At 43.6% G+C, this 18,161-nt stretch overlaps 2 long non-coding RNA genes across 16 annotated transcripts in view; one reads left to right on the top strand and one right to left on the bottom strand.

Moving 5' to 3' along the window:
- LOC129603124 (uncharacterized) overlaps positions 1–9,192 on the bottom strand; it is a 179,541-nt gene extending 170,349 nt beyond the window's left edge. For all 15 annotated transcript variants that reach the window (XR_008692765.1, XR_008692769.1, XR_008692768.1 and 12 more), the window contains exons 1-2: positions 9,064–9,192; positions 8,714–8,879 (exon numbers count right to left, since the gene is read on the bottom strand). This is a non-coding gene — a long non-coding RNA (uncharacterized LOC129603124). The remainder of the gene's footprint in view (positions 1–8,713; positions 8,880–9,063) is intronic.
- On the top strand, positions 9,137–13,283 carry LOC114843686 (uncharacterized). Its single transcript, XR_003783614.3, has 3 exons — positions 9,137–9,278; positions 12,692–12,841; positions 13,120–13,283. It is a non-coding gene; the product is annotated as an uncharacterized LOC114843686 (long non-coding RNA).
- Positions 13,284–18,161: the final 4,878 nt, after the last annotated feature.

Below are 18,161 nucleotides of genomic sequence, written 5' to 3'. Positions count from 1 at the left end.
AACATGTCACTCAATCTTACTTTGATACATAAAGAGGTTTGTATTCTACCATATATTGTATAAGCTGCGCTTAAGGGCAGGCCTGTGGCTGTATTAAAAGACAAAAGGCCAAATTCTTGGCTGTCCATCGTGACTTCTGATGTGACCGTTTGACTACTATGGTAGTGCACTGTGCTCCAGTCCTCTATTTGCACACTCAGCCTGTGGAGCTGGGGTTTAAAGGAAAAAGCTTTATCAGTGTCCTCCAGGCCCTACACCTCCACTGGAGTCAGTATCCTTGGGGGTTAAGATGAGGGGAAGGGAGTCTAGCAAAAAAGGGAGTGAGGAGACAAAGCAGCAAAAGGTAAGGTAGGCAGAGTTAAGAAAAATTCTAAATATATAAATAAAAAGGTGTTTACATGGCAAGAGAAAAGCAATATACTCAAATTTAGACAAAAGCAGACAGCGTAAAATGCTTTTATCTTCACTGTTCCATAATCCTTTCTTAGTGGCGAAGGTATTACTATAGCATCATCTACATAAACAAAGTACGGGTGGGAGAGACATCACAACGTATTTTTCGGGAGTCCATTCATTTAAATACTGCAGCTTTTTGTCTCCACCTACTGAAAACCCAGAGACTGCAAGACAAGAAAGTCTAGAGGTGCCGGCACCAGTAAATAACTGCTGATAGATTTCTTTAACACAAATATTTCAGGTAAACAGTTGATATTTTGGGAAATACATTTACCGTTGCACAGGTAAAGTGAAGTACTGAAAATTAGGAGATCAGCATCTCAGTCAGTGGAGAGACTGAAGCAAGCTACTGATCCAAACCATACATTAATCCATCACATGAATCAGCAAAGTCACTTGTAGACATTAAAAACTACAGATTTATTAGAATTATTTAGGCACAAAAAACAAATCACTTATTTTTAATGTAAGAATCTCAGCTCTTCTCTGATCGATGGTAAGCTCCAAAGCAGAAATTGCATTAAATTGCACAGAGCAACATGCCAGCCACTGTGGTGTGACAATTATGACATGTTGAGGTTGGAACAGTAGGAAGCCCTCCAGCCTTTGGACTGAATCACTGGTAATATGGGTCGCTGTTGGTGCATTCTAATTTAGACATCTCCTCGGGGGAAGATTACCAAGCATAACAAACGCCTACAATAGAAAGACACATTCCTTCAACTTAGGCCTAAAAAGTGTTTGAATCACTCAGGGCTGTGCCATCTGCAAGGTGTGGCCAGGAAAAAAAAGACAGAAGTGTGAAGGTCATAGGCCAAGTCTAATTTAATAAGTTGTAGTGAGATGTGATGGACATTACTGTATTCTTCCACTGCATCACCTGCTTTTATTATACTGTTTATACTGTCAATCATAGAATATCATCTTAATAGGAAACAAACACATATCCTATGTGAAAAGACAGGAGCAACTGTTGCAAAGGTACCTGTTTCTGCTTAGCTATTGCTAGGTGTTCTATTTGACTTCTTGTGAACTGGAATGGGCCGATAGAAGCATTACTACAACTTTTTTTTAGTGAAAAAATGTGCTTTTTTTGAGTATCAGTTTCTTCAGGTTGTGTAAATATTTTAAATTATGTCTGTATTAGACTTTTGCTGTTTAACCTTTTAACCCATGTTATGCAACCCTCCTATAGTTTTTACATACAGTATTGTACACAAAAAGAAAATTCACCCCACGCTGGGTCATATATTTACAGCATTTTGTCCTTCAGTTTGTTTTGTGTAAAATAACTTCTGCAGCACAATAATATAATTCAGCAGAGGGTAAACCCAAATGTACAAGAGGTACATATATTTATAAGAAAACATCTAACTAAAATACTTATTTATTTAATCATACTGTAGCAAACATTATACAACTGCACTTAGTGCTTTACTGTAAAAATGCTGTGTGTTTGTTACATGAAGTGTATGAACTCCCTTTTACATTATGATCATTTATATATTATGGAAGAAAAAATGTTCTTATTCCCTATGACTAGAACGACTTAGATCATATGTAAGGGCACCAAATGCGAGGAAACGCTGTGGCAAAAATGATATGGGTTTACGAGAATATTGAAAGGTTTTGATTTAGGTTTAAAAGCTTTTTCATTACACCACAGGTCCTTGAAATGCCAGCTAGCAATTAGTCTAGACACCAACTTTGTGCTACGAACGGATGAAGAGAAAAGTGCAGTGTTGCTTTTTATTGCAGGCCTAAAAATTACACTATGTTTGTATGTATATGCTTATGAGAATGAGGCATTAAAGCTACGGGAGATTTCCTTTAATATTGTCACAACTCACAAAGACCAAGAAACTAAGGTGACTTTCAGAACACTTGGCAACCTACCATAATTGCATGCTTTTATGATGGAGCAAATCTGCCTTTAAAAGGGAGGCTCTTAGGGCAGGAGGGACCCAATGAGGGATGTGTCCTCCACGTTGGGCGGGAACTGTTTGTTCAAACTCCCATTAGGCTGCATGGTTGAGGACATATTGCGGTCATTTATTAGAAACTTGTGACAGCATCCATTCAATTAGAGGAAATGCCTAAATGTCTTGCGCAAGGATGTGGAACTAAATGGCACATCATGATCCAGGGTCAGTTCGTCCCCTTTAAATTCTCAATAATGTCATATTTTAAAGAATCAATTTGTAAGGCAGCATTTGTCTTCAAAATGGCTGTTGACTGGATTTCCGTGAAAAGGGCATCCCAATAATAACAATAGAAACTGTCAGTACTAAATGGATCCACCAATTTGTTAACATTTTCATAATTAAAGTTTTTCCTCCTCCTACACATTTTGCAATGATGAGCAGCAATCACACACAGTGCTTAGATGCCAATGCCTGCTACCTGATGATCGACATAGTTCAACACATGTCAACTTTAACAATGATGACACAACCATTCTGCAGCATGGTGTATTAAAATCATCCAGTCACCAAAATAAATCTGTCATTTGAGGGAAACCATTGATGTCTTGCAGACACATTCCCTTGAAATGACAAGTAGGCACTATGACACATCAAAGTGGTGCAGCAGGTGAGCCAAATCATTAGATTAGGCAGATTTATGGCTTCATGAAACTTGTTATTACCCATGGCGCGCTCCACTGGTGTTTAGCCTGATGTCTTTATGAGGGGGCCGTTGTTCACCTTGCCCTGACAGACACTGTGTGATGATTAGAACAGTAGAGACTCAATTTGAGTCACTTCAAGCCAGACAAGCAGAAATACTGCATGTCTGTAGCATTTAAAAACACATCTGAGGCTTTGAAATCCAACGTGAACCCATTTCAGTCAGTCAGCGACAAACAATGTGACCGACTTGAACACAATTTTGTTTAAGACTTAGAAAGTTGGTCCATTTGACTTTGGCTTTGTTGCCATCATTTGCAGGTCCTAAATGAAAATGTTCTATTACAGAGAGTAGCTCCTATTATTTGCTTTACACTCATTGTTGAAAGTGAGGTGAACACACTGAGGAAAAGCCCAGTAACTACAATGCAATAGCATTCAACTAAACCACAAAGCAAATCCTCCATAATAATCAGCTAAATAACAGCCTCTCTAAAGCACCTGAAAAATACTGATTAACACTTTGATGAAAAGAGAATTTACTTAGATGCCTTTAGGTGCTGGACCTTACACACTGCCTGCTGAATCTATTGTACTGTATGATAATTTCGGGATTGATTCAAGTTTCAAAATGCTTCTGTCTCCATCTCTGAAAAGATGCATATCTATAAAAAGCCTAAAACCAGACACAGATGCACTCACCTTCTGTGTGCACTATGCCTATTTAGTCTATTTGATCAGCTCGTGCCTATGGGTTTTTCTTCTGCTCACAGAGGCTCAACGGATGGATTGTTGAGGCTTAATTTAACACTGCAAACAATGGAAAACAGCCACAAATAACGGTAGCCATCATGAGCTTATCAGCCTGAGCAGGGATTACAAGGGAAATGAATCATTAACACTATTGCCACTTGAATGCGGCTAAAGCATGATTGGCAGGTTGAAAGCTGGGCGTTAGGAATGTGGGGGGGTGCGGAGCTATGGTATGATACCCACTGAAGCGGGTATCGTTATCGGATAAGAGCTCCAGGAGGCCCAGTCAAAATGACCCAGTGTGTGAGTGGAAGGCACAGCAGAGGGAAGAAATGGATGAAAGAAATTAAAGGCTGAAAGATACGGGAGCGCAAGTTAAACTGCAGGGCCACTGCGGCTGGCTGAGCCATACGTACCCGAAACACAATCCAAAGTCAATGAACTGGTTCTGACTGAACAACATGCCGACAGCAGGTACTGAATCATAATGGTGCATTCCTCCATTTATAGTTTACTTCAGGTTTTTTGTATTAACAGAGGTGCTTTGAGATGTGCATGGCGTGGACTGCACTGCAACCCCACACACATGCCTCTATGACTCTACCAGTATGACACCAGGTAGATTTTAATGGCTTTATGGAAAATAGAGGGATGCCATGCTGGTGGAGGGGATTCTGGGTCATGGAGGGATTTGTTAAGTTATTACAGCGTCTGGAGCAAGGCCCTTATCGGCACCTGCCAAGTCTTTGGCGGACCCAGTGGGATTGCACTGACCCTGGTGGAAGTAATGGATATTAGAAAATCTTCCCAACTGTGAGGAGGGGGGGAAACGGGTGACAGAGCAGAGAAAAGGCAGCGAGGGAGGAGAAATACCTCAAGGACATCGATACAGTATAGAAACACCATAACTGAGCAAAGATCTCAGATACAGAGAAGGACTGACGAACAAGGTGATCGGATGTGGTGAAACTAACCAAATGGGCCCGATATTCATCTTTCAAATTAATGGGGGAATAAGTGCTTCACTTCAGGAGAATGATACACTTTAACAGAATACGTTTTTCATTGGCACGACAGTAGTTCTTTTACAGACAGAATGTGAAACACAGGTTTCAGTCTTTTAGTGTTGGCTCCGCAAACAGTTGGAGTCTATGGACTCCGGCTTCAAAACTAAAGGTTGACAAGCTTTAAAAGATAAGATGAAGCAAATATTCCTGGAAGAAGAAAAAAAACAGCTGGCAAACTGTTAAATTATACTTTGCCAACTACAGAAACTAAATCCATTTAAAGCTCTACATTAAAAGGAATAACTTAATTTAATTTACTCAATTTTCAATGAGGGTTGACCAGAAAAATGCCGAGTACTATTTAAGAATGAAGGAACACTTTGATTCCTCCATACTGTACTTTCTATGCAATAAATACATGTATGCATTGCCTCCTCTGTATCAATCTGCCAGGGCAGGTAAAGATGATGTAAAACACGTCATTCTCAACTGCCATGGCAGATTGCAGTGTGCCTACAGACTACAGCAGTAGTGCTTCTTGGTATTGAGTATTGTGAAGTTTGAGTACAGATGCGAGGGACTGCTTGTCGTGTTTTGGAGTGTGGGGAGTACTGTTAGCTTACGCTGCCAACGTTAGCTTGTGCATTAGTTTGACTGGCAGCAGTTCTAATACTAATTCAATAATTCATTTAATTCTTTTGTAGGCAAAAATCGTCCGGCCGCGTATCGTCAGAGACTCTTGGAAGTGACAACTGTCTTGTTTTGCCAGCCACTGACAGCAGATGAAGAAGAGGGTGGCTGTGGAATCTGTGGCTTTCTAACAACTGTCTGCTTTGATTCAAAATAAAAGGCTGCTAATCAACATAGAGACGATATCTATCAAACACACTTATAACCTCTTAAACCTAAAGCAACGTCCGAACGTTTGTCTGTAAACCGGAGGAGTAACATGCCATAAAGTCGGTGGATCAGGTAGGTCCAATCACTGCACCTCAGGAGGTTCATCAAAGCGCAGTGCATTTTGTGTGTTGTAGGATTTGATGATTTCAGCCACAGCGCATTATCCTTTGCCTGTTTTCTTTAGACATTTGCACATTTTGGCGAATTAAATCAATTTTTGTTACACAACTCTCTTTTCAGTGGTCAACTGAAGTTAATCAATGCAAATTTACCAGAGTTAAAGGGATAACTCTAGTAAATTTGTATTGATTAACTTCAGTAGCCATAAAAATCACACAGTCTACAGATAACATTTCGTATTTTATTTGGCAACAACTGTGGTATGCGGAACTAAATATGAAAAGCAACCTTGAATTGGTTGCCATTAAATGCAAAGGGAGGCATGACAAAAAAAAGAAAACATGTGAACCTGAGATTAACTGCATTAGTCACACATGTGAAGGTCAAATGTGCTAGTATTTCGAAACAACTGCAATTTAGATGAATTTCAAAAAACAACCTTAAAATGAGATTGTTACACATACTGTGGTCATGCCGCCTGAGTGTTATCCAAGATTAAACAGCCCAGCATTAATGAAGGTAGAACCTTAGCAGTGGCAACACATTTTATATCAACAGGACCAAGCCACGAGCAGAGGGGCTGGCTTCCTGACAAGTCCTTTATTATCAAAGGTTGCCCTTCAAGGTCAAAAACACAAACAACCAAACTCATTTGCTTACAAATGCACTTCAGTCATCAACTGCACCGTATAAAATATTGCATAAGCAATACGGATCGCACATCCCTTTTGATTAAGCCCCAGCTTCAAAACAAACCCGACACAGGCCAAACAAATCAAAGTCAAGCATACATGTTTGCAAGCTTGTCATATCTCCTGTTGGTTCGCAGAGTAAAAAGCTTTGCCTTCTGGTTTTATGATAATCTTACAGGCAGACTCAAAATGATTTTCAGTGGATGAAATATCAGGAAGGAGGTAGGATCAACTGACTCCTGACTGGGAGACAAAAATAGAAAAGCAAAGTGATTTTTGGTGCTGTACGGACTTCATCATTGGTCTTTCATTTTGCATCCTTTGCAGATCCAAGCTCAGAAATCACAAATTTTAGAGCTCAGACCTGGCCCTACTGTGGAGTAAACACCAAAGCACCAGGACACACTACTAAAACCGCCATGTTAATCATTCGTCGGGCTGGCAGGATATTGACTCAGTGTAACAGCTTAGATGGAAAGCGCGTTAAGACAAATCCATTGTCTTCATTTCTCACTTTCATACACGATGTACTGTACCAAGGGCAGAAGGGGGATTCAGAAAAGGGGAAAGACACACAGTTGAGCTTTGGAGATATAAAACCTAGAGGATACAGGAGGATTTTTTCTGTCTGCACTTTCTTGTAAGGCAAGAAAAGAAAAAGTAGCCAGCAGTAAATAGATGGGTTTGATAGGGTCTTCTAAATAAGTCTCATCTCACTCAGCTTTAACAGCCACGAAAAATAGGCTGTGTTGTCACTCAGACATTTAATTAAAAACGACAGAAAATAAGTGTGTGTTCCCAGGAGGGATAGTTCAATAGTGTGAAAAAAAGTCATCCCGCTTAATGCTTATAACATTCAAATGACCTTGATCTTGTAATATGTGTTTTGTCTGGTTCAATTTGCCTGTTCCAATCTCCCTCACCCAGTGTGACAGCCTGGGTAAATGAGACGGTACAAGCGAGAGACGGAAACACGGTGATACAGGGAGAGAGGGGTGACGTGACCCCATGTCTATTAATCAGCAACTCAGCTAGGCTCACATCACCAGAGCAGATAAGACCGCTTGTTGTCACACAGGTGAAAGTAATGGGTAGGAAGCATCCTTGTCCGATAGCAGCTTGTCCAAATGCTGAGATGTGCACTGACAAAGACACGTACAAGGCTTGGAAACAGAAAGCCGCTGTCAAGCCTTTGACTGATAACAGCTTGAGAGAGGAGCGTGCGAGTGAGGAGAAACAAGTCAAAACAGACAGACAACACAGTGGCCTAAATGTGATTAGGGCTCATCAGTTAGACAGCGCGCCTTCAAACACTGATTTGTGCCACCTACCGTTTATCTGAGTCACAAGAGCACAAAAAAAAGTGTGGCTTGCAAAATATTAAATGGTTTAGTTAATCTGAAAGAGGTGTTTATTAGATAGCAGTTTACTACTAGAGCCTCTTCTTCCTAACAAAGCTGCATGATAGTCTGTTAAGACGTATTTCACAAGGTCATGAAGCTGCTTGCACTGAGACAAAATGGAGCAATAACTCATGTGATTCTTGCCAAGTTGTCAAAAGGCCTGTTTAAATCTACAAATCTCATTTATTTCAAAACTGAATCTAAAATTTAGAGTATTTTAGCAAAGAAAATTTTCAAATAACGTCATGTTTAAAAGGTTCAGACAGTTAGATATAAATATAGTGTAGCGCCAAGACAGATGTGTTTTGTGAAACGCTTCAGCACGTTTTCACAGCAGTTACAGCAAACAGCAGAGTACAACACAGTAAGTGAAATACAAACAACAATGTAAAAGCCAGTCCTCTGCTAGATGCCTGTTTGCAGGGCGTCAAAAGCAAATCCCTGTAAACAGCAACAACAATCTGTGGTTTAAAAAGCCACAAAACCATGTCAGCCTCACCTCAGCACATCACTCCAACCGAGTATCTATATCCCATAATGCGTTTGAGAGACAAAACGCACAACTAATGATAAACCCGTCCAAAAAGGCAGTGTAATCCAGTTATTACTGCACCTACTGCATAAGAGGCAGCATCATCAATGCAAAGTTACACTATAAAGCAGCAGATGAGGTGCAAAAGCAGAAAATACAGACAGCTGATTTCATCACTTCATATGGACACCGAGCGTAAACCATACAGGAAAATACCCCCTACCTGGTAGAAGAGCTGCGTCTTTGTCTCAGCAGGAAACATGTGGAATGTGACATTGCATGTTTTGGCGGGTGAAGATTCTCAGTCATTCAGGAAAGTTGTCTGAAAGTTGAGTTACGTCAACTGGACGTCAGGAGGCGCGAGATGATGAGGATCCTGTTACATGTCCCTAATAAGAGGATGCAATGAGGTGATGGACTGTGGCTCACAACCAGGAGTACACATTTATAATGGAGGTCAAACTCAACAACTGACAAGACAAAACATCACAATTGGCTTTACGCCGGAACGTTTAAATGTGAATGGGAGTGAAAAATAACACAAACTGTAGCTACATCACGAATACAACTCACCAATCAATAAAATCCAAAGCACCCCGTTAGCATGTAGCCTTAGCTACCAGTAAGCTAGCAGCTAGGTTGACAAGGCTGCAAGAAACTGCCAGCAACAAAAACGCAGCTCAGACGAGGATTAGGTTAAAAAGCGTGATTCCTGCCTCAGTGAAGGTGAAGATCGGGGTGCTGAGGTGACACACAAGCTAACAAGCTTACGGCAAACGACGGCCCAGGTGAGCGACAGGTGTGAGAGGTGGCAGACGGAGTCGGGCGGAGCGGCAAAGAGCTCGACTCGGACGCCAACGTTCGGCCACAACAGCCGTGTTCGTAGTGAACTTGGCGCCAAGACTTGTTTAGCGATGGTTTACTGTACACGAGCGGCGCCGGTGATTGACACCTCAGGCGGGCGGGGACTATTTAAATAACCCGCCGTTTACTTAAGGGGCGCTCGATTTAGTGTGAGGGCCAGCTGCCTCATGCGATACTTAAGTTTTAGCTTAGAAACTAATAATAACTGAAAGCTAAAACTAAACACTCTTGACAATAAGAGCCTCTTGTGGAAGTACAGTTTTGTCATTTTAATTTTAGACTTTGTGCCACATCATCTCCTTCCTAAATCTATTGTTTAGACAGTATGGACACATTTATTAGCTCTAATCCTTGTGAGTTTCCTTGTTGGCTCACTCTGGGTTCCGCCAGCGTTAATTTGTTTTCTTTCTAAATCTGCACATCTCTGGCGTTTGCGTGACACAGTTTGTCACACTAGATGGTTATTATGGCTCTCCCTTCATTTCTCTGTCATTTCTTTGTGATGACAAAGGACCTCGGAGGCGGCTATTACCTTTTCTCTCCCTCCATTTACCATTTGTTCAGCTGTGCAAACCCCATTGTTTTAATTTCATGCAAGATGTGGTTTTGTATTTTGGTTAAATCAAAAGTATATTCAAGAGTGAACGCTGTCCAGTGTTTTAGAGATGGAGAGCAAGGAAGCCCATGTACATGTATTTATTATCAGTTCACTTGGCCTTAATTTGTGGGGGGTGTAAGTGTTAAATGAGGCCAGGATGCAGAGCTTAAACGAATCAGAGTGCTTGATGTTTTGCAATGTTTCATCTGTGGCGACAGACAAAATTCACATTTGCATGGCTGCCGAATCCGCCCACTCCATAGATCAAAAGTCTAGTTAATAGGGATAGGACACAAGGGGGAGTTTAATTACTAACTTAAAATACTTTCAAATGATGTTTTGGGCTGTTGCTAGAAGCCAGTGTCTGGCGGTGGAGCGGCCCGGGCGCAGAGCGGTTCTGAGTCGAAGCAGCTGCCTTATTTGTGCGGCGGGATTTAAAAAGCAACCGGGGCAGAGATCAATAAGGTGTAATAGGCCTGGGAACGAAACGATGCCAAAGTGTCCCATGTCAATGAATGTGCTTATCTCCGTCTGCCAAACTCCAGTTTACTGGCCCATCCTCACTCACCTGTAGATTACTGATAGTGAACTGGAGAGCTTTCAGGAGCACTAAATAATTCCCGAGTTCGGCGCCGTGCCCTTGATTTATCGGTGGCTCTTCAGATATTTTTGCTACATAAGCAGGCGTACTGTAGATGAACGACTCCTGTGCTGCGAGGTCATGCTAAGGATTTTAGGATTACTGTTTGACTTTATTCCCAAGGGCCAGTGCCTAGAGGACATACAGTATCCTTAAGGGAACGTGCCCGGATTGGGCAAATGTGTTTCTGATGCATGTTTACAGTCATTTAAATTTAAAAACTGGACCATTACTGTGTCAGGATTAGTTAGAAGGTAGAGGACAGCAGGGGAACACTTATCCAAGGCCTCTAGGTATTACTCTAATACATACAGTATAATACACATCATTTCCTGCAAAATAACTTTTATTTCAAATTCACAAATGACCTATCTTTTGTGTCGCTCCTGCAGTCCTTTCGTCTCTTCTCGCGCTCCTGCAGCCAATGCATGTGCTGCAACTGCATCTTTCGGGTTGTGCCATTGTGAACGAGCAGGCGAAAGCCTCTCCTGGCGCCGTCCGATAAGGCTTGTGAACATGCACCCTGCTATTCTCTTATCTCGCTGAGATGCTCGAAACGCCCCCATACCGGCGCCGAGCGTGACATGTGCAGCCCAGCGTTATTAGTGTGATAGGAAAAGGTCCTTTTATTCGGGGATGTGACGAGCATGGCGAAGGCGGCGAAGCCACAACCCGCCGGCGCCGTCTTTCTAAATGATTTCTGCCGCGCGGCGCGGTCGGGCCGACTGGAGACGCGGAGTCGGCGGCGAGGAGCGCAGCAAATGGGAGCGTGAGTGACAGGTTAGCACCCGTCAGCCGCATGGAAGGAGCAGGTGCTGATCTCCTGGCCTGTCTCATTTGACAACTCATGGCTGCTGATGGAGAGTGTTGGAGCTTGACTTGAACCGATCGGTCCTTATGTGGCCAGAAATGCGCTGAAAACCCCCCAGAATATATTTATTGGTTCACCGAAAGCACACGCATCCAGGAAAAGGCCTGTCATGTGTCTGGGCAGCTTCCATATGTACCATCCACAAGCAAAAAGGAGTGAAGGCCACTAATTGTGTTGGTTAAAGCTGTTTGTCATCATTGTGTTCATCATATTTATCCTGTTACCGGGGGCTCAGTCATCCAGAAGTTAAGCCGTGCTGTTGTCTCTCACCACAGAGCACAAATCACACTGTTTCCGTCAACGTACCCACACAAATACCGGCACAGAATCTCCACACAACTTTTTTTCCACTTGAGGATCTGCTCTTAGTGATCCTAAACTACCCACACTTGTCCTTGCCCAGGCTCTTGACAAATAGACGGTGACTTAGATATTAGAAAGGCAGGCTGCCAGGTGTTTGTGCTCTGAAGGCCGGCTGTGGGTTTCAGCCTTTTCTTGTCGTGCTCTGTTATCCAGCAGGTTTTCAGTAGATGACTCAGGTTATTTTTTTCTTGCTTTAATGTATGTGTGAGCCACAGCACAAGTATTGACCTTGACAAGCACTACAGGCTTAAAAGTCGCCTTGGCTGTGAGTGTGTTTTTAACCACGGCACCCAACACAAACGCTCCCTGTAGTTTAGCAGCGATGGGGGAAAATGGGTGCAAGGATAATAAAGCGAGCGCTGTCATCAATAGCCTATTTGCACTTAAGAAGTTAACAGAAGGATCAATATTCAGAAAGTACAAAAGCTTTTATACGTTGCATTGAGTGATTCAGGGGTTTATTGTCAATGCAAAGGGTTTCCAGAAGCCAGGAGCGACATGAGGGCTTGGAAGCAGATTTAGGTACAGAGAGATGAGAAAGGAATAATGGAATCAACGCGCTGCAATTGCTTTCCTACTGTAAATAAAAGCAGCAAGATAATTGTAATATAACACTTCTTGCATACTTGCAGGAATACAACTCAAGTGTAGATCACGGCTCATTTACAAATGCATGACATGAATCCATAAGTGAGCAAACACAACGGAGATTGATTGAAGTCGAATTTGAGGCTGCGCTGCTTTTCCACTGTTTCCTGACTTCACTCAGAGAATGCAAATGTAGGACGAAGCCAAATGAGGCTTCCATCCATGACGCTGCTAAGTTGAAGCGTCTCCCTCTCGCTCTTTGTTGTGTTGTCATTAGAAGCTGAGTGATGCAACGGTGGAGACATTTCGGAACCACGCCGCCCTTTAGGCCTCGTCGCCTCGGCTCAAAGAAGACGCGGAGGTGGCGGTGGGTGTGTTTACACAAGCGGCTTTGCTTTGCGTTTATGGATACATAAACATTCATGAGGTAATTGAAGGTGTTAAGGCCTTATGTCAATGCAATCATGTGGACATGCGACACATAACCACCCAGAACTGATTTTATGTCATACATTAATGTTTCGAGGCCAAGCCGCACTGAGCCCTGCTCTCCCATTTTGCCCTCTGCATTGACCAACATCACACAAACATGCACAAACAAGCAACTTTAAGGTTATTTAAAGGACAGTGATCAATAATGCTCCTGTAACTCCTACTTAATCTCCATAATGAGCTTTATTGCAGTAATTAATCATGTCTTTGCAGCCAGTGCTCAGCCTCCCAGAAGAATGCTGGCAGAATAAAGGCCAGGCCCGACTGGTGCTGCCCACAGCCGACTGCACAAGGCTCTCCTGTTGTAAGGCTTGGCCTGACCTACAGCTGGTTGCTTGACATTAACACATAATAAAAATTATTAATATTAAATATGAGTGACGTTAAGGTATCGTCCTTATTTAGAAACCACAACCACCAGTAAACACAAGAACGGACTCTTGTTTTGCCCCATGGAACGAGTTTGAAATGGTTCATCTACAATATTTTCAGTCAGAGATTCACTTTATTTTTAGCAACTCATCAAGCAAAATAATATGCATTTTAGGCAAATAATAAAGCAAAGATAAACCTTGTTCTGTCACGATCCACTCCACGGGATTTGTGTTTACTTCTCCACAGAGATTCATTTTTATAAATCCACAATAACTGTACAAAAGATAAAAGGTATCTATATTTGATTTTCCAAGCCTTTGTACTGTATATTATTTATTAATTGAATGAAAAACCCATTTTGAATATAATTTGTAATCACCCATGCAGAGTTTTTCCCCTTGATTTTATAAATCCATGCAAATGCCACTTTTATCTTAACATTTCTGGCTGCTTTTGTGTTAATAACTTATCTCCTCCAGACACACGCCTTCAAGGGTCAGATTCGGTCGCAGGTGCTGTGTTGTTGTATGTATTGAAATGTCGCCGGCTGTAGGAAAAGATAATCTCCCGTCAGTTAAGATTATCTGCTTCTGTGAAGTCGGGGGAACATTTGATTCGGGTACGGCGCCATTAGAGGACGAAGCGAGGCTTGATCGGGCGCCTCCACTCACTCTATGGTCTCTATGTGAGCAGGCGGGTCAGAGAGGCAGCGGGCGGCAGATGAGGTGGATGACACCAGGCCTCTTATGATGAATGATTCAGCTGCATTTAGAAAACTATTGATTCTGTCCTGGGCCTAATAGTAGGTGATGATGGCACGGAGGTGAATCCATTACTGGCTGGGAAGCTGTATGAGGTATGCAGAGGGCTAATGTGTGTCCTTTGCCATTCGTCATCACCAGCGTGCACCGGAGGAGCGTGCAAGTGTGGCATAACTCTGTGCTCTTGTCCTCTAATCCCGTGGGCAGAGGAGGGAGCGTCGTCGATTAAACTGGAAAGCAACTGCGCCAAAGGACAAAGGCTACTTTGACTCCCTTCGTCCTCGCGCCTGAGGAATCTCCCCGTCGCACCCAGGCAGAAAAAAGGGAGAAGCAAACAAAGCAGGTGCCTTTGCTCAGTCTGCATCCCCTCCGTCTCCATCTGAGGAAGTGCTTTGTGGGCTGTCAGCGAAGCAGGCGACCCCACGCGATCGATCGCGTCTTCTGGGACGGCACAGACGTCCACCTCTCATGACACATCACAAAATGGGTTGGACTTAAAATGACATTAGCTCCACGTTGCACGCTGGAAAAGGGAAATGATGTTTTACAAAGATTTGTTCTGACAATATGACGTCTTAGTCAGAGCTTCTGTATATTACTGTAAAATCCTAACGTCACCGCATGAATAATCCACCACCACGTCGGCACGTGAAGCATCTGGTCACTGCAGGCGGTGACGGAGGTGTGGAAAACAGGCCCCTGGACGCGTTTCCCTGGCATCGCCAGCGGCTGAATTGCCTCAGTGTTTCCATGAAGGTCTTGTGACATTTGATTAGAAAGCCTTCAGGGACTTCCTACATGCCTCTCCCCGAGCCGTTTGAAGTGCTTGCAGCTCGGTGGAACTGGATCAACAGCAGCTCTGAAGCCTCGGAGATCTTTTCTTTTAGAATCTAAAAGGTGTGTCGTTCCACCCTGAAGTCTTTTGACTGCACCTCAGCCTCTCGCTGAGGAGAAGGAACCCGGCTCCTTCTTCTGTTTCCTCTATACTGTATTTTAAAGCGCCTTTGAAACATTTTGTCTCTGCAGTCTGTCTGTTGCATTTGTGTTAATTAGCGCGTGTTGTGTGGAACTTTTCATTTAATTCTAGTCTTGTCCTTAAATGATCTTTATGCACGTGAGTTCAGTGTTTAGAGCCATGTTTATATTTACACACAAAACAAACAACAAATACTTATTTACTAACTAACAAACAAATACCTATAACTTGTGACCCTCTGTGTGTTCAGAAACATAGAGTACGGTGCATGTGATGTACAAAAGTCCAGGTTAATTCAAACGTGCATCTAATATTTAGACAAGAACTATAAGTGTTTGATGAAACCACATACTGTACTCCAGAATAAACATTATCCAAATCATTACTCTCATTACTGTTGTTCCTTTTCATGAGTAATTCCTCATTCTGTGCTTTGTACACGGCCGCTCTCCTCTTTATCTTCACATGCAGCTGTTTGCTCAAGGGGATTGTATTTTTAGCTCGCAAAAAACTGTATAGCGCTTATTTACCGCCATCATATCATCAAATTGTCAAGAAGCATCTTTTGCCGACTAAACCTTCTGCATATCTGTGTACTCATAATTGATTCTCTGTTATATCGCCAGCAAAATGCCACCAAGATAACGCTGCAGCGCGGATGGCATAAAACCCTCAGTGCGGTTTGATAGACTGTCACATCTTATCACAACTTTGAAACACTGAGAGGAAGCGGCGAGGGGGGGGGGGGGGGGGGGGGGGGGGGGGTGGGGTTGGTTGGGGGGAGTGGGGGAGGATATGCACTCGACTCCCGCACCTCAAAAGGAGTTTCTGTGCTAAACATTTTCAAAGCGCTCTGCCTTGAAAATATCATTTTGTATTATTTCAGGTTAGTGGAAATACAAGGATTAAGTGAGATAGAGGTTCAGGAGACAAACTTTGGATTTAAAAAAGTTTGTTTTGGGAACTTTCTGCGCGGCTCCAGTAGCCAGAATATGACCTTCACACCACACAGACCATTACGTCATTAGTGTCACCTCCAGGCGCGTGCTGTTGCGTTGAACGTGCATGATGCTAAAATAAGGGTAAAGCTACAGGCCGTGAGTGATGGGAGAACACTGACGCCACCTCTCCTGCAGTGATGCAGCCCAGTTCCACATCCGCTGTGTCAATGCGTCCCTTCTACCACTTTTTTTTTTATACCTATTTAGTGTTTTTGCCAGAAATACAGACGTCCTCACAGTCGCTTTGGCTTTGAACTGCAAAATGGCTCTTTTTGTCCAAAAAGCTTTCACAATTTAAGAGCATTGTTAATGATTTGTAACAAGATACGGTGATAAAAAAACATAAACACAACACCTTTTCATGTTTCTTTGAGAGCGCGTGCCGACGTCCTGCGGAGCACCCTCCACCTCCACCCACGCGCCAACGCGAGCTCCCGCTCCTCCCTCAGCGACGGGCCGGCTCTGAACGCCAGCCACAGCCCAAGTCACAGCCACTCACCACCGTCAACGGTCACATCGCATGTTCATCCGGGGGAGCGACTCTGACAGTCGTCTGCTGGCTCTTCCTAATCAGCCGTGCTTTTTTTGTCGACGTGCCACGTTACTTCTAATGTCAGATCATCCGTAATTTCATATCAGAGTGGCCTTTCTGATTCTGTGCACATCACAAGTGACTCACCGCAAAATCATATCATTTTTCATCATTAAACCAAAGAGCTTTGAAATTATTTGTGGTTTGAATGTCAACTCCGGTCGTGTCTATAATAAGTGTTACAAAGTCAGTTTGATGAACTCGGAGCGTTTAAGGGGCCGTTTAACTGCCTGCTGCAGCTTGATACTGTAGCTGAAACGAGCAGTGGGTGAAGCTGCAAACAGCAAAGCATAGAGTCACTGCAATAAAATGAAATAGAACAGGAGGAGGAGCTGAATCTGAGAGAACCTGCGACGCCTCTACTAACCTTTCGCTCTGCTGGGAACTTGTACCTTTTTACACTGCAGGGCATGAAAAAATAGCATTATCAAAGCGCGTGTTACGTAAAGTAAAAGCGAGACTCCTCAGAGTAAACAACACCATGCTAGTTCCGTGACAAGGCACCTCAGAGACAAAAAACCTGTGACCTTTAGCCCGGAGCCCAACCTCTGCTTGAAAGGCTGGGGCTGCTCTACGCTGCATTGTTTTTCTCCGAGGTGACTCACCATGTGACCTGTCAAAGAGGTTTAGGGAGAGTGGAGCGCACCGCTGTCAGACACTCTGCCTTTAAGGGGATTAGGGTCCCTGTGCGTGTCAAAGGAGTCCGCAAACACGGCGATGGGATGTTTACGCAGCAACACATAACGGCAGCATGCAGCTATAGCACAACACCGAACTGATGGCAGCTACTGGATGAGGCAGAACCTGGGTATTTGGGGTTAAAGAGAACACGTTATCAGGATGCAAACACCCTTCACATATATAAATCCTCCTAATACCTACACAAACAGAGGGGTCGCGACCTCAGCGCTCTCTGTGGCTGGCTGTGATGGACAGCTGGAGGAGTTTGATTGAGATGCTGAGCAGCTCCGTGGCGTCCCACCGTCGGCCCCAAAGGTCACGGGATCCGGTTGTGAGGCTCTCCGTCGTCACTGTTAAAAAACACTGCACGTGTCCCTGTAAAATACCGGGGACCGAGGCCCGAGCGAATGAGAGCGCGCCCTCTGTCACGTACGCGCACACGGTGAAGCAGCCCCCTCCACGTTAATTGTCAAAGGTAGATTTCTGTATGTAGGAGAGCACTTCCTCAAGTAGCGTCTATTACTGCCTGCATGAATTGACAGGGCTAATGAGGAAATTAAGGTTTTATTAATTCACCCAGAGGACGAAACGAGGGAGAAGTAGGGGAGGAGAGGACTCCGTCTTTGATTTAAAGGTTAATTTGGACGTGGGGGGGGGGGGGGGGGGGGGGGGCGCAGAGAGTGGTCCTGACAATATTTTGACGCTCCTGGACGTGGTCCAGCCGCCGCACGGCTTCGGCAAAGCTAATAAAAATAAAAAGAAGCAGCATCGAGGCACCGACGAGAGGGAGAGGAAGCGGCAGCCAAGTTCGAGCAGCGCGTGGTGGAAATTAGCAGGCGAGCTTCATCAGCGGTGCCGGCGGCCACGTT

This window comes from Betta splendens, chromosome 16 (genome assembly GCF_900634795.4).
Source record: "Betta splendens chromosome 16, fBetSpl5.4, whole genome shotgun sequence".
Classification (NCBI taxonomy): Eukaryota; Metazoa; Chordata; class Actinopteri; order Anabantiformes; family Osphronemidae; genus Betta; species Betta splendens.
The sequence above is the reverse complement of the archived record's forward strand: the minus strand, read 5'-3'. Positions and strand labels throughout refer to the sequence as shown.